The 16,049-nt window shown below is 39.5% G+C and overlaps 1 protein-coding gene across 2 annotated transcripts in view; it reads left to right on the plus strand.

Annotated features, from left to right (window-relative positions):
• Nucleotides 1-16,049, plus strand: part of CPNE4 (copine 4) — a 327,733-nt gene that overhangs the window by 106,122 nt on the left and 205,562 nt on the right. The gene's annotated exons all lie outside the window — the stretch shown is intronic.

The following is a 16,049-nucleotide window of genomic DNA, read 5'->3' on the forward strand; positions in this document are numbered from 1 at the left end:
CCTTTTTTGTGCAGTTCTTACTGTATTCCAGAACTGGCTAGAAAATAGGAATTTTCATGGAAAAATCCCCATTTTGAATTTTTCCTCATGGGATGATAATAAAAATTAAGAATGTGGAGGGGGGGGAACCTACTTTCTAGACTGTGACTCTTTCCCAACTTTTGTCAATTGGAAAACAATAAAAAAAGTGAAAGTCTTTTTTTCTCAGTGAAAGCAACATTTTCATTGTTGTGTTAACACTTTAAAAATTGAAAAGTCACATTTTTTAAATACATGAAAGTTACCTTTTCTGAGTTTTTACCTTTCCCCACCAACCCACGCTTTTCTATGGGAGTGAGGAGGGTATTAGACAAACTGGGCATTCTCTCACAATTTCAAAATGAATTTTTTGTTGGAAAATACTGAAATATTGGGGGGGGGGTTCGCAAAAAATTGTTTAAAATAAAAAAAGATGTTTTGCAAAACATTTTGTTTGGATATGTATAATATTTGACCAAATACCCATTTTCTTAATTTTTTTTGACCAGCTCTATTGTATTCTGTATGATCATGTGATTCCACTGTGATCACATGATATATTTGTGACTCTCTGGAAAGACTGTGCAGTTGATATATTTCTTTTTATACTAATTTTTCTTTCTGATTATATCAAAAAAGCATCTTCATATTCATTATGACTCTGCTGCTGTAAACACTTATGTACTAAATTAACTTTACTACAGTGAGCAGTCCCATTGAAGTCAATGGTCACTCATGATAGTAAAGTTAAGCATGTGCATAAGTGTTTGCAGGATCCGGGCCTATATTAGATTACATCAACTCAAAGGAAGGGTTCTATATAGCAAGTCTTGCTCCTATAGTCCCTAGCTATTGGGGTCTTTCTAAATTCTGCTAGCCAGAGCTCTCTCATGAGGTCTCCTACCTCTTGGTACCAAATTAGATGATCCCACACAAATCACTTAAATGCAAAAGACCTTTTGACGCAGAAGCACATGTACTCTCAACTCATCCTTTCTCCATCGTATAATGCTGTGACCAAACCTTTTGTAGATTTTTCTGACTCCAAAAGGAAATAATTTTCAAAAGTGTGCTCTCTTTACCTGTGGGTCCAAGAAATTAGTATTTATTGCTATTTAATGTATATTTATCACAAACAGACAAAAAAATTCAGATGGAGAAGGCCTATTAAGTCATCTAGGCCATCCTTCTGTATATGTAGGATTTTTTTCCTGTGCTATATTCTGGTGCGCTTTGCCTTGTCTGGTTGATGACAGTATAATTGACTATAAACGCAGATACTGTACACCTACTGTGTAAGAAAACCTATAGTTTTCATTAACTCTGATCACAAGGAACAAATGAAAGCATGTGTATTTTCAGTTGTTTACAGTACTTCAAGTAATTCCATTTCTTTATTCTGGCATACCATGCAGTGCTTAATTTTAAAACACATGGTTCAGCGAAGACTGTTCAAGGTTTCCTGTTATCACAGTATACAGTCGAGCAGTGCATTGTAAAATGGATCACATTGATTTATGGCAAATTGCCATGAAACAAATAGCAAAACATATGTTTTTTTTCTGCAGGGTAGGATTTTTGTAGGGTAGATACGATTCCATCAGGTTTAACTGTTGATAAGATTTAACATAGTTTAGCTACTGCTCTATAAATATATAAGATTAAACAGAAAAGTGAGAATTTCCATATTCAGATATTCTGTTTCTCACATTTGACTGTGTTCTTTTATGTGGTCTATGTTAGATGGATTTGCAATTGTATTAGAGAGACAATAATATCAGTCCGAAATTAATCCAGAATGGGTAATTTTATGTTGTGATGGGTCTCAAACCATGCTCCGAAGAAACCGTTCTGTGTGGGTTCTAAGAAACCTTTCAGATTTTTGCTTATACAATCCGAGAATTGCTCCACACAAAGGCAATTTAAAGAAGAGAAATTATATGCTTTAAGAGTTAAAAAGGGGAAATGTAGGATGCCACTCAATAACTCTAATTATCGATCCCCCAAAACTAAGCATGATTAAAAAAAACCTTCTTCTTTCTATAAGGAACCAGACATTCCAGGTTCTGAATTCCATGTACCTCTTTCTTCTCAGAAATGATTTTTTCAAACTCTGAAACATTCCTTAAAATAACTGAAAAAAATACTTCTTAATAGTGTTTTTCCAGCACTGTGCATTTGCATCTTATGATTTAATAATATTGTATTCATTAGTCTGTCAACTGGGGACTGTTATATGGGTGCGTTATGGCTTCAATTATAGCATTTCCCTGAAAATTTAGTATAAACTACAAGGTAGGTTAAACCACTTAACTTTCTGTTTCCTACCAAAGAGAGCTGGAATTCTCCAAACATTTAAGACCGCTATCTCTGACCACCACTAGCATCGGTAGCCCATCCCACTCCTCTCCACCCCAGCCTTACACTCAAACCCATAATCCTCACAGCAATCCAACCCATGACCTACCAGTCCCAGAACCCTGACCCTGCTCTCTCAGTAGTGATAACCACCATCTCTACAACAGTAGCCCTATCCCATCTCACCCAGCACCCAAAATTCACCCATAGTTTCTAATGGTGACCCCAGTTCCACAATCATTTTGGGTGAGTTGGAGCTGATCTTGGGGTCCTGAGTGGGAGAAATAAGATTACGAACCAGTGATTTAGTGAACACTTTAACCGTGGTCATCCTCAGAGAGGACTTGAAAAGCCAAAGTACTTTTAAGTATTTAAAAAAAAAAAAAAACCTTGAATATACAGTAAAATTTCACCTAAACAAATATTACCCCAGTTCATCAGCTGTAGTCCATATAGTCTGACCAGATAGAAAGCTTGTTAGTTTACTTCCTGAGTGTTTTCCATGACTGCCAACCAAATGGATGGTTAGGTGAACCAAGCCTGTATGTGATATGTCATGACGGGCATAACCAAGTGGTGCTGCTGCGTATAGTCTTACAAGTTCTTTTTTCTTAGCATGAGAGCAGTGTATAGTCTTGGAAGTGTGCTCGGTTATTGTTAGGTTTGTGATGAAGGCTCTAGGTGGAAGCAGTTGGAATTAGCAGGAGAGTTTGCTGTCAGGCTTAATATCTTGAACTGGAGCCAATTCTTGGAATAGATTTCCGAGTAGCAGCCGTGTTAGTCTGTATCCGCAAAAAGAAGAACAGGAGTACTTGTGGCACCTTAGAGACTAACAAATTTATTAGAGCATAAGCTTTCGTGGACTATGCATCCGAAGAAGTGGGCTGTAGTCCACGAAAGCTTATGCTCTAATAAATTTGTTAGTCTCTAAGGTGCCACAAGTACTCCTGTTCTTCTTTTTTCTTGGAATAGAGTTGCTTCTTGGGAACTGGATAATGGGATTGTGTGTGCCCCACTTGTGACCACCTCCTTTCAAGTACTGATGCTTATAGCATAAATAAACAGATTACATTAAGAAAATACCCTGATACCACATTATTACTTCCTCTTCCAATGGGAAAGTGACGTGCAAGGCCCTGGTATCTGCTGCTGGTCAGCAGAAGCATGACTATATATGATAGGTGAAATCCTGTCTTTACTGAATTCAGTGACAAAAATCCCATTCACTTTCGCAGAGCCAGCATTCCATACAAAGTATGTGTAAACATTATTATTTGTATTGCAGTAGGGCCTAGGAGCCCTAGTCACGGACCAGGGCAAAAATAAATAAATAAATAAGATTGCCTTTGCCCCCAGGAGCTTAAAAAGTATGTCTGTGCTGTAGTTCTTACTCATGTGAGTAGACCCATTGACTTCAATTACAGGTGCTATTCATCATTTTACTGGGACTAGTCCTATGAGGAGAGAACTTTTGGGTCCTGTGAGAATGATAATAAATGTACATACCTATATGTTTAATGTTGGTTCTTTGTTGATATAATCTTTCTAAATATAAAGCACTTCAGATGTTTTTTTGGAGGGGGGCCATGGGGGAATGACCAGTTGAGGGTCTCAATCATCTTTAGCAAATGTCTGACTGCTAGTGTCACTGCTTTTCAAACTTTGGCCTGTGGCTGGCAAACTCAAACAAATGTTCTTTAAAAACTGTGGAGAGAATGAAATAAGGAGCGGTAATTCAGAGCTGCATTCTCAATCTTATTTTAAGGTTACATTTGTAGCCTTGGCTCCTGATTCTGAAGAAAAGTGAAATTCCCCATTGATTCAGTAGCATGGCACCACCTTTGTTGGTTGGCTTTTCCTGCCAGATAATGAGTTTAACAAGCAAACATCAGTGACTGAATTAAAACCAGAAGAATTCTCTGTAGCTTCAGTGATGGTTACAAGAACCAGAAGTGCGATTGTTTTTAAGAAAGAGTAGGATGAGCATGAAATCAAGGGCAGAAGAGGACCCTGTATATCTGATGATACAGCATTTCTCTGTTTGCTGATAGAAAGATTAAATAATTCAGACCTATGTTTTGCCTTTGTTCCTGGCAGCTGAATACTATGGACCTATCTGTACATATACAGTGCTCCATACTCAGGGCCGGCGCAACCCATTAGGCAACCTAGATGGTCGCCTAGGGCGCTGCGATTTGGAGGGCGGCGACCGCAGCGGTATTTCAGCAGTGGGACCTTCCGCCGCTTCTGTGTGCGTGTGGGGGGGCGGCATTTCGGGGCGGGACCTTCCGCCGCCATAGGGCGGCAGAAAACCTGGCGGCGCTCCTGTCCAAACTACTTATCCAATGAAATGCTATTTTCAAAATTCTCAAAGTATGTCTGTAACAGAAGGCTGTGCACTAGGGGTTTATTGCACTTATAGATAATGTCTTGCTTATTTCTTTAGAAAATTAGCATGGGAAATTTGGGGGAAGGCTACAGTTGAGACAAACACGAAGAGGCCTCTTTAACAGCTCTTTATAATTGTCTTAAACATTTGTGACCTGATGATCAGAGTTTCTGAGTACCCACACGGTTTCTGCTGGAGAGCTGGGCAATGAGCACTCTCTATTTTAAATCTATTTTCTCTTGGCTATCAACTGAAACTGATCTGCCACCGAGGCTTGGAAGAGTCTGAGTAAACAGCATCATAGGGAAGCTTAGCGATTAGAGATGATCTGGGACAAAGGTAGCCAATGAGCTAGATCCTTAGTTGGTGTAAATTGGTGTTGCTCTGTTGACTTCAGTGTATTTACACTTGCTGAGGGTTGGCCCTGGATTTATATGAGACCATGTCTTGGCTTTTGGATTCTGAGCAGGAAATCAAACCTAGCAAACAGTTATCTTTTAAAAATGGTATTAACACAATATGTATATTACACAGCAGAAAACCCTACAATTATTTACTGTGAAAACTTTTGCCCTTCTCTTGTTCCAACTCTCCTGCAACCTGTCCTTTTTTACTGTCCTGTCACTCGTCATTTTTATACCCTAACTTAGATGGTAAATGTCTTGGGGCAAGGACCTTACATGTTTGTAAGGCACCCTGGAAATCTATGATGAAAATCCCCAAACTGTAAATTTTTTAAATTTCTGTGCTGAAAAACACAACGTTTTGGCTGAAAACAGAAAAATATTCTATTTTCATTTTTTCTAGGAAAGCCTGAAAAATTAGTTGAAAATGGACATTTTCTATAGACATTTTTCCATTGTGACAAAAAGCCACTTTCTGTCTGAGTTTTTGATCAGCTGTACTCATCAACACTAATGAGTTTAGTATAATAATATATGGAGATATCCTATATCATAGAACTGGAAGGGAGCCTGAAAGGTCATCGAGTCCAGCCCATTGCCTTCACTAGCAGGACCAAGTATTGATTTTTGCCTCAGCTGCCTAAGTGGCCCCCTCAAGGATTGAACTCACAACCCTGGGTTTAGCAGGTCAATGATCAGACCACTGAGCTATCCCTCCCCTCCTGTTTATCTTCAGCTATCTCTCAGAGGAAGGTAAATATTGTTATCCCCTTTTTACAGATGAGGAACTGAAAATTTAGGCCATGGTCACATAGGCAGTGTCTGTCAAATCCAGATCTCAAAAATCCCAATATAGTGCATTGACCACAAGACCATCCTTCCTATCTAGATGTAGTTTATCCATCTGGCTGAGGTATTTATATGGGCCCCATTACTCTAGCATCCAAACACCTCACACTCACTCCCTGTCAGGCAGGGAAGTGCTATTATCTCTGTCAGAGAATAACAGAGTTCTCACTTTTTGTTTGGGTACAGCAAGTCAGATACTTTATTTTCTCTAACAATTGCATAGAGGGAGAGTGCTAAACAGGTCTCTCTACAGGTAAACAATTACAGCAAACCTTTATACTTTTCATTACAGACAATAATAAGCAACAGCTGCATTTTGTTTATACATAGACCATCTTGATATCTTATTTTTCTCACTTGTTTTGACTCTAGTCTACATACAATATTTTCTACACATTATCTACACAAGGTCGCAACAATTTCTCACACAGTTCTTTCCCACTCACCTCACACAATCCTCGCTTCTACAAATCTCGCATTATTAGGGTTACAGTTAGCCTGACTCTTGCTAACAAACTGTCATGCATTGCATCCCCTTCCTGTCAGTTCTTTCTCTGCTTCCACATCTCCATTATACAGGTGGGGAACTGAGGTACAGAGTCATTGATTCCAAGGCCAGAAGGGACCACTGTGATCATCTAGTCTGACCTCCTGTATAGCACTGGCTATGGAACTTCCCTAAAATAATTCCAGAGAGACTAAGTGAATTGCCCAAGGTTACATAGGAAATCCATGGCAGAGAAAGGACTTGAACACAGATCTCACAAGTCTAAGGTTAGTGCCCCTAATCACTGGGCTACTCTTTTTCTTTCCTTCATCCTTCTGAGAAGGAATGAGATGCTAGAGAAAACGAAGGCATGAGATGGAGATTCTCTTCTTTCACCGTTTGACTCCTTTCTCCTTGCCATCCTTTCCCCTTCAAAAAGGGTACCTTTCCCCTCAGACTTGAGATTGGAGGGGAACTCTCCAAACTTAGAAGATAAGGTTACAAGCATATAAGAAGGGGAGAGAAGAAAGAGTAAAAAGTAAGGAGATAAAGAAGAAAAAGAGATGATGAGAGGGGTCCTCTCTGTGTCCCTTTTCTTTCATCTGTAAGTGCTGCAGTTTCCCCTCATGTCTCAGTTATCAAAACCAGGATAGTGCACCCAGTGAAGTGGGGTCTTTGTTGGTTCTTTCTGAGATACCTACTGTACATTCAGTTAGCGTGCTACCTTCACGATGTTCAGCAAGAGGAGAACAAATAAACATTCTAGCAATAAGCTTGTCAAAACAAACTACTCTGTAAAAATGCATCTGAAATGTGTTGTCTGTTAATAAATATTCAGACAGCAAATGTAAATACCACCCTCTCTTACATACACTGTATAAGTTTGCCTTCTTTATTTGAATTGTGCATCCTGTAGTATGTGAATAAGAGATGACAACTTGGGTAATATGTATAGGAGGGAAAAAAGTGATTTAATGAATAAAAAATATGCATAATTTACACAGAAAACTCTGCCAGTGTTTCTGCATAAATTATTTGTAAATCTTCTTGATTTGTACCATTTTTTTAAGCAGTAGCCTTTTAGTAGCATAAAAGGTAGGATTTCTCAGAGGATGCTTGCTGGATACACTGTACAGCAGATCCCTGTTACATTGAATTTTCTTAAATGTCACGGTTTCTTTCTACTTCCAAGGTCAAAACAGACCAAATAGACCCAGGAAAAACACAGAGATACACAGCATGAGTAAATGTAAATAGCTTAGCATATAGGGCCAATTTTTCAGCCAGGATGTATTCAAAGACTTTTATCTTCACACCCACAGATTGCAGGTGCAAATGATTATAGGGACAGTTTAGATTACCTGGACATCTAAATGCCTGATTCGTGGACCCAAATTAATACTTAAATGTCCAAGTTACCTAAATTGGGTGTACAAAATTACATCAGCCATTATTTGCACTTGCGATTTGGTGACACAAAAACAGAGGATAGCTTCTGATAATCCCATGGCACATATTTTAATCATGTTTATTACAGGTCTAGGGACCAACCAAGAAATGGGGCTCCATTGTGCTCATCTCTCTCTCTCTCTCTCTCTCTCTCTCTCCTTAGTGAATTAATTACTGGTGGTGTTTGTTGGGGTTCCCCCAAGACCTCTTCCACTTGGTGCCCCAAGAACTCAGTTCAACTCCAGTTTCCCCAGGGATAATGGCACCAAGTTATACTGCCATAACTGGGTTTTATTATTAAACCAAGTGTTCTTTTTTTAAACACTCTTTTAATGCTTTATTACTTTTAATACCCGTGACTATTTAGTCCCTTCTGAGCTTTGCAGTGTTAATTTGTGCAAGTTTTTTTTTTAACTGGATGCACCTCTTTAAGATTACCTATGTTAGTGTTTCATTGTTGAATAAGACACTTTTAAATACCTTACTAGCTACTGACTTTGGGAACTGTAGCTTTATTTTATTTTTCAGAATAACACATTTTTAGCCCACTTTTTTTTTTTGGTGGCTTTATACTGATTTTTTTTTTATGGGTTTTGCACTTATTTTTAAATGTATATACTTTGCCTGAAAAGCTGTACTCACTAAATACAGTCCTTAAAGGATGGCTGCTTTTTACTTTGGATTTATGCGAACAGGTAACAGTCATTGTTTTCTTTCCGACCTTACAGGAATTTGTTTCATTGGTTTTTTTTCTACAACTTTGATTTTCTTTTTATGCTTTTTGCATTCATTCCTTAAGGTGGCACATTCTGTTTGTAACATTTCCGCCACAAGGAATAATTCTTCTGAAACTGCTTCCATGATTTGGGCTTCCTTTGCCCTCAGATAAAAATAGATACTATTTTTTTCATGGCGGCCATGGGTCCTGTTTTTTTAAAACTTCAGTGGCATTTAACAGGTATTTGCTGTGCTCTGCCAATAATTTATTTATTTATGGCATTTAACAGACTTTTGCCTTGCTTTGCAAAGCAATCTTTTTAAAAAAATCTAATATCTCTCTGGAGTTCCTTCTTTACCTACTGCCAATCTCCCCCTAATACTTCTCTAGGGAGTCCATAGGGTTCACCCTGAGGTTTAACCCATTTCTCCATCATGGTGCTAACTTTCTCATAATTAAACCCTTAAATCTTTCCAATGCCATTTCCCTTACTATTAGGTAGCTGCCCTCACACTCAAAAGGGTGCACACTTTACCTATTCCAGATGAGTGGTTCCTGGGTTTACTCTGGGCGTGTCACTGAGTTTACTTTACCTGCTCCAGAAGAATGGCAACCGAGTCACGGCACTGCTATGTTGGGGTGTCCCCGAGACCTCTTCCACTCTGTTCCCTAAGAACTCAATTCAACTCCAGTGTTGGCACTTGGCGGGACACAACTGAGAGTATCAATTCAGGACAAATTGCTTAGAGCATGGCAGTTACAGCCCAAGGCTGGGTTTCCTTTGCTATTAAGGCACACCAAACCAGCCAAACAGGACTTTGGTCTCACCACACTGGCTAACCATAAGTTATACAAACAATTCCCTCCAGTTTCCCAGAATCACCACCAGTGCCACTCGTTATGGGGCATGGTTATGAAAACCAATACCCCAGTAAAAGAAAAAAGGTTCTCCTGATCCCAAAGGACCAAGCCCCAGATCCAGGTCAATATACAAGTCAGATTTTACCCATAAATCACGCTTTTGCCAATCCTTTAGAATCTAAAATCTAAAGGTTTATTTATAAAAATAAAGAAATAGGTGAGAGTTAAAACTGGTTAACTGAAACCAATTACATACAGTAATGGCAAAGTTCTTGGTTCAGGCTTGTAGTTGTGATGGAATAAACTGCAGGTTCAAATCAAGTCTCTGGAGTACATCCACAGCTTGGATGGGTCATTCAGTCCTTTGTTCAGAGCTTCAGTTTGTAGCAAGATTCCTCCAGAAGTAAGAAGCAGGACTGAAGACAAAATGGAGGGGTTTCCAGGGCTTTTATATTTTTTCTCCTGTGGGCGGAAACCCCTTTGTTCGCCTGTGCAAAATCACAGGAACAAGATGGAGTTTGTAGCCACCTGGGCAAGTCACAGGTCCATGCATGATTCAGTTTGCAGGTGGCAGCCATTGATCACATGCTACCTTGAACATTTCCCAAGGTCCATTGTCAGTTAAGTGTTTCTTGATTGGGCACTTAATCTGCAAATTCCTTTCTCAAGAAGCTGACCAAATGCTTCACTAATGCTACTTAGAATCAAACACATTGGGATACAAGTTCATAGCCAATATTCATAACTTTAGCTACAAAAATGATACACACATACAGATAGCATAATTATAACCAGCAAATCATAACCTTTTCATAGACACCTCACACGGCAACCTTTGTACAATATTTGCTGCAAATATAAAACAGTGGTTGCAACAATGATCTATACGGTCACAGTTTGTCAATAACGTCACACTTTCATACTGCAAAGCTATGCTGAGTTGAGCAGATTCAGCCATAGGGGATGGGTGTAGGGCATACCACACATCCAAAATTACACAGCAGACCTCTTCCTTTATATAAATTTACACACTGCATTTACTATACACTGTATCACTTGTTTTGGGAACCAATCTCTGTACAGAATGCTCTGCCCTCGCACTGTCTGTGCATGGCTTACTCTTTGCCTCACCTTACATTTCAGGCTTTTATCCATTGTTATCTTGTCCATTGTAAATGGGTCCCTGGATGTTCCCCCTTATCTTAGCTGGTATAGACATTCTGTTTCCAGTCTGCTGATTCATTTACCTCCCTAATCCTGCATCCCAAAAAATGAGGCCTCATCCTTATCCAATTACATGTCAAGCCAGGCCTACAGTGTTAGAGATGTGCACACAGCTGCATATTTATGAATTGAAGATCACAAAAAAATTAACAAGGTACAAAAAAGGGCCACGAGTCATACCCACTCACTCTGAGAAGAGCTCAGTACTCGTATTGTGTAGTATTTTAGACTCAACTTATGCAACAAGTCCCCTTTCGTCTCCCTCATCCCTATCCCCCATTTATGTAGCAGAGCTGTGCTGGATTATCTGACAAGTAGGGGATGATGCAGCAACGTTAGCTGATTATGAAAACATTTAAGATCTTCTGTTGTATTGAAATAATTGTAAAGACCCCATCACAGTGTGAGTCCATTTCCCCATGACAGTGGTCTGCTGTCAATGGATAACTCTTAACTAGGGGCAACGGAAGCAAGCAGTGACAGAAGAGACAATGTCTTCAAGGAAGGTGGGGGAAAGAAATCTGCTAGAGGAAGTTACTGCATGGCACTCCATAAGTCCATCCAAAAGCTTCCTTCCTGAAGATATGATTAGATCTGCAGACAGGAATATTTTTGGATCATTTGCTTGTTGGATGAGCAGGGTAGAAAGTGCATGAAGCTGCAGAAGGAGCTGAAGGACCGTCTGAGTGGTGTTGGCTCTGTTTTTAAGGAAACTCACTAATTGACAGTTTCAGAGGGACACACAGTGGGGGAACACAAAAAAGGAAACCAAAATGGTTGACAGTCCACTGCTTATCATGCTGACCAATATTATCTCATTGTTTCCTTGCTCTCTCCCATCTGTCCGTTGATCTTATACTTAGATTGTAAGCTCTTTGGGGCAGAGACCATTTCTTTGTTCTGTGTTTGTACAGCACCTAGCACAATGGGGTCTCAGCCCATGACTGGGCTCCTAAGCACTATGATAATACAAATAATAAATAATGGCAATAAGGGGGTGGGGCTGGGAGAGACCATTTTGTGGGATTTATAAGGTACAGACAGAGATTTGTGCAGCAATGTGCAAAATGGTAAATGCTTGTGACTGTTTGAGTAGCTGCGTGTTGCTTTTTGTTTATAGTAGCATACTGATGCCCTGCTGTACTGGGTGCTGTAAAAATCATATCAAGAGACTGTCTCTGCCCTAATGACATTACAGTATAAGATGAGACACAGTGAATAGCTTTCACAAACAGGTAAAGAAGGAACAAAGATAGGGTAACTGTGGTAAGAACATGGGGTTACATACCCTATAACTGTACGGACAGATCATTTTAAGTCATTTGTGCTTAAATGGTAAAATCTAAACAAACAAATATGATAGATAGCTGTAATCTGTACTGGGTGTCTACCGAACCATTATCACATTATACACGAGGCCCTGACTGTCATTATTATGATGTGTGGATTGAATAGGAGCCATTTTATGTGTTAACAAATACCCCTCTTTGTGGAATTTCGTTATTTGTGCTAGATTTAAGAAGTAAATAGAGCAAGCTGTGTAAAGGCCCCGTTCAGTCTATATCTGGTCCCTTGCGACAAATAACTAAACTGTATCGCGACCCCTCCCAGAAAACTGGGAAACTAAATGTATCCCCCCCGAGTGCCCTAGAGCTTCCTACTTGCAAGTACTCTGAGAATGTGTACAAACAAGGAAGTCTTTATTAGGGACAAGGGAACACAGTCATGACCTTGGGAAAAGACAGCAGCGCTCTCTCTCTCTCTCTCTCTCTATATATATATATACACACACACACACAGAGGTCTGTCACATTTAACATGCGCGATTTCAGCTTTATGTGGTCAGCAAAAACAAAAAAAAAGAGAAAAATAACAATTTTAATACTGTACCTGTAGTGCGGGTGATTCCGCCTGCCATTACACTCAATGTAATTTTGACTATACGCGATTTTCACTTTACCCGCTGACTGCGGAACGTAACCCCAGCATAAGATGTGACAGACCTGTATATATATATACACACATGAAGAACAGAAACTACTTGCACCCCCAGTAACTTTGGCAACAGTCCATCTAACTCCCTCCTTACATGGCAGTGACAGTGACCCAGGTAGCAGTCCTTGGTAACACTGACTGTTTGGATTGGTGAGTAGCAGGGTTTCTTTGTGGGTCTGCCTCCAGTCCCAAGGGAGCTGCTTACTTGGTCCTGCCGGGGGAGGTGGCATAACTTAATCCAATTTAGTGATTCAGCGATCTTAAGGTGAGTGGTAGGTAGAGCCTCACCAGAGCCCCCTCAGCTCTGTTGCTGCCCCTCTTTCTTCACAAACTACCTATATTTCCAAATGGAATCTAGTTGGCTCACACAGAATCATGTGACCTAAATAGTTTTATATTAATGCTGTGATAGATCATCAATGCAATTTTGAATTATCAATAGTTGAGCAATTCTACCATGCTAATCCCAAAAAGGGATCAATATTTTTGCCAAGATCTGACAAAACTTTTAATTGATTTCAATGGGAATTTTACTTCATTACTTCAGGATTTGGACCCGAAATCATAGTTTAATTAGAAATTGAGGTATCTATCTATAAAGGTGGGACAGAGCTGCAGAGTTTGAAACTGATTCTGAATCCAGACTTCCCCAGAATTCATATCCAGAGTTTTGATTTTCTTCATCTCTAATCATCTGTGGAATCTCACTCCCTTCCTCCACATACATTAATATTATTTCAGGGAAACACTAAATCAAAAAATACCATCCAGACATACAGAGATTACACTGAAGTCACAGCTTAGATTCATTTTAAATTACTTGGATCACTTACCTGCATTTCTTACTATGTTGCTGATGGGAGAATAAACAGAGACATACATGGGAGAGCAGAAGAATAGCTGCATTTGAAGTAAAAACCCAAAGAGATAAGTGCCCTTTGAGCCATTCTTTTACCTCAGAGGGTGAAATTCTGGCTTTATTAAAGTCATTGACAAAACTCCAATTGACTTTATTGGCGCCAGGATTTCACCCCAAGATACTCTTCTGTGGTACCGTGGGGCTCGTTCCTTACAGTCTTGTTCCCACCAAAGACTAAGAAGGCCCCTGGGGAACTGCTGCCATGTGTAGCCTAAGAGAGATGGAGGGAAATAGCTGAACTGGAGAGAGACGCCTGGCCAAGCATCAGTCAATCTCTGGATCCCAGACAAAGGCGCAAAAGAGGGAAGAAAAACATTAAATCCTATTATGTGTCTGGCCTGAGGCTGCAGTTCCTATTCCAGCTCTATCTTGGGCCCGAGCATGTAATGCAGACATGAGCACCCAACAACTAAAAGAGTAAAATATTAAACCTTTTAAAAGTTAAAATTGAGGGGCCTGTCCCCTCTGTTTCTGCCTAATTTGGACCTGAGCAGCTTCACCCAGCATCCATTGGAAGATTGCTCAGAGCCCTTCCCCACGTGGGCCTTCCCAAGCCATGCCTGCCATCTTGGCTCAGTGTAGCTCGTTTGGTTCTGAAAGAAGTAGTCTTTGCGGATTCTTGAGACCATGCTATCTGCCCTGCTTGTTTGTATATGTCCATCTTTCCATTCAAACCTGATCTGCATGTCACCCTTCAAAAATTGAGTGTGCATGCATCTCCTGCTTGCAGGATTTGCACCTCCATATGCTTCTGAAAATCTGGCTCCTGGAGTAGAGGCATGAAAAACAGAAAAATCTAAGGGTACGCTTACACTACCCGCCGGATCGGCGGGTAGTGATTGATCTATCAGGGATCGATTTATCGTGTCTAGATGCGATAAATCGATCACCGATCGCTCTACCGTCAACTCCAGAACTCCACCACGGCGAGAGATGGAAGCGGAGTCAACGGGGGAGCGTCGGCCGTTGATCCCACGCCATGAGGACGTGAAGTAAGTGATTCTAAGTCAATCTAAGATATGTCGACTTCAGCTACGCTATTCTCGTAGCTGAAGTTGCGTATCTTGGATAGACCCCTCACTTTCCCCCCAGATGTAGACCAGGCCTAAGAAACCATTCTACTGAAAAAAGCTTAGGAAATAATTAGGCCTGGCAGAATTTCATTTTGATTTTTTTTATAATTTTGGTGTGTAATATCAATGTTTATTTAAGCATTTTTAAAATGTGTATCAATTTTTAAATGTTCACATTTGTGAAAAATGGGTTTTAAGAGTTTTTTTTTTTTAATCTAAATTTTCATAGTGGGAGACTGTCGGGTGGCTCAGACACTTATTTAATGACAATAGACGTTGAGATTCAAAAAGTTAAAACTTTATAACTGTTAAAACACAAATTGTCAACATCATATGTCAAAATATACAGAGTAAATATCCTTAAATCACACTGTAAGTCTTGTTAAACTGATCAGGATCCACTCTTTACTTTTTCTCCCCCCAAACTCATAAATTTATTTAGTCCACCAGTTGTTTTATTATATGAGGAGCAGCTCTTTGGAGCATGGACTCCTTATTATATTTGTGTATAGTGCCTAGCACAATGGAGGCCTGATTCTCTATTAGGGCCTCTAAGCACAACTGTAATAGAAATAATAAGTATAATAAAATAATAAGAAGACCCAATTTTCTCCTTGCCCCAAATTATCCTTCCCACAGACATTAAATAAAATAAGCAAGCAAGAAAGAAGCTGTCCTATAAAAATGAAGCTAACTATTATTTCCTGAAGGCTATTAATAAGCAAATAAATGCTGGAAAAGGTAAATTTAGTTTTCTAAATTGTAGAAAGGAGTTCTAAGCAAAGAGCTGATGCTTGTGTCTCTGGGGACTTTTCATCAGTCTTTGTCTAAAAATATGAAACATATGAAAATTTATTGGAATTTTATCTTTTTTAAAATGTGGAATTAAAATTGGTGGTGTTTTTTTGTGAATGCAAAGTAATAAAGTAATTGGGTCTTTATCAGTTTGTCGACTTTTCTTGTTTTCTCCATTTTAATGCTTTGTACTATTCAAATATCCTAATCATCTATTTGAATAGATAAAAATGTATTTTGGACAAATACAAAAGCATTAGTTCTTTAGCCCACTAGTTCCCCCAACAGTAGAAGAAAAGTAATCAAACACCAAATTCCTATTACTACAATGTATTGCTCTCTCAGTGGAAGCTGGGTTATAATGAGGGAAGGAGAAGGTATAAAGTGATATTGAAAGCTTGCTATAGTTAGCAATTTGTGACCTGGGATGGCTTTTTGGCATAAATGAATCAGGGTGCTGTTCTTCATCTCCACTTCTGCCATTCGGACGGCTTTTTTTACTCACCCCAG

The sequence above is a fragment of the Malaclemys terrapin genome, chromosome 2 (genome assembly GCF_027887155.1).
Source record: "Malaclemys terrapin pileata isolate rMalTer1 chromosome 2, rMalTer1.hap1, whole genome shotgun sequence".
Lineage (NCBI taxonomy): Eukaryota > Metazoa > Chordata > Testudines > Emydidae > Malaclemys > Malaclemys terrapin.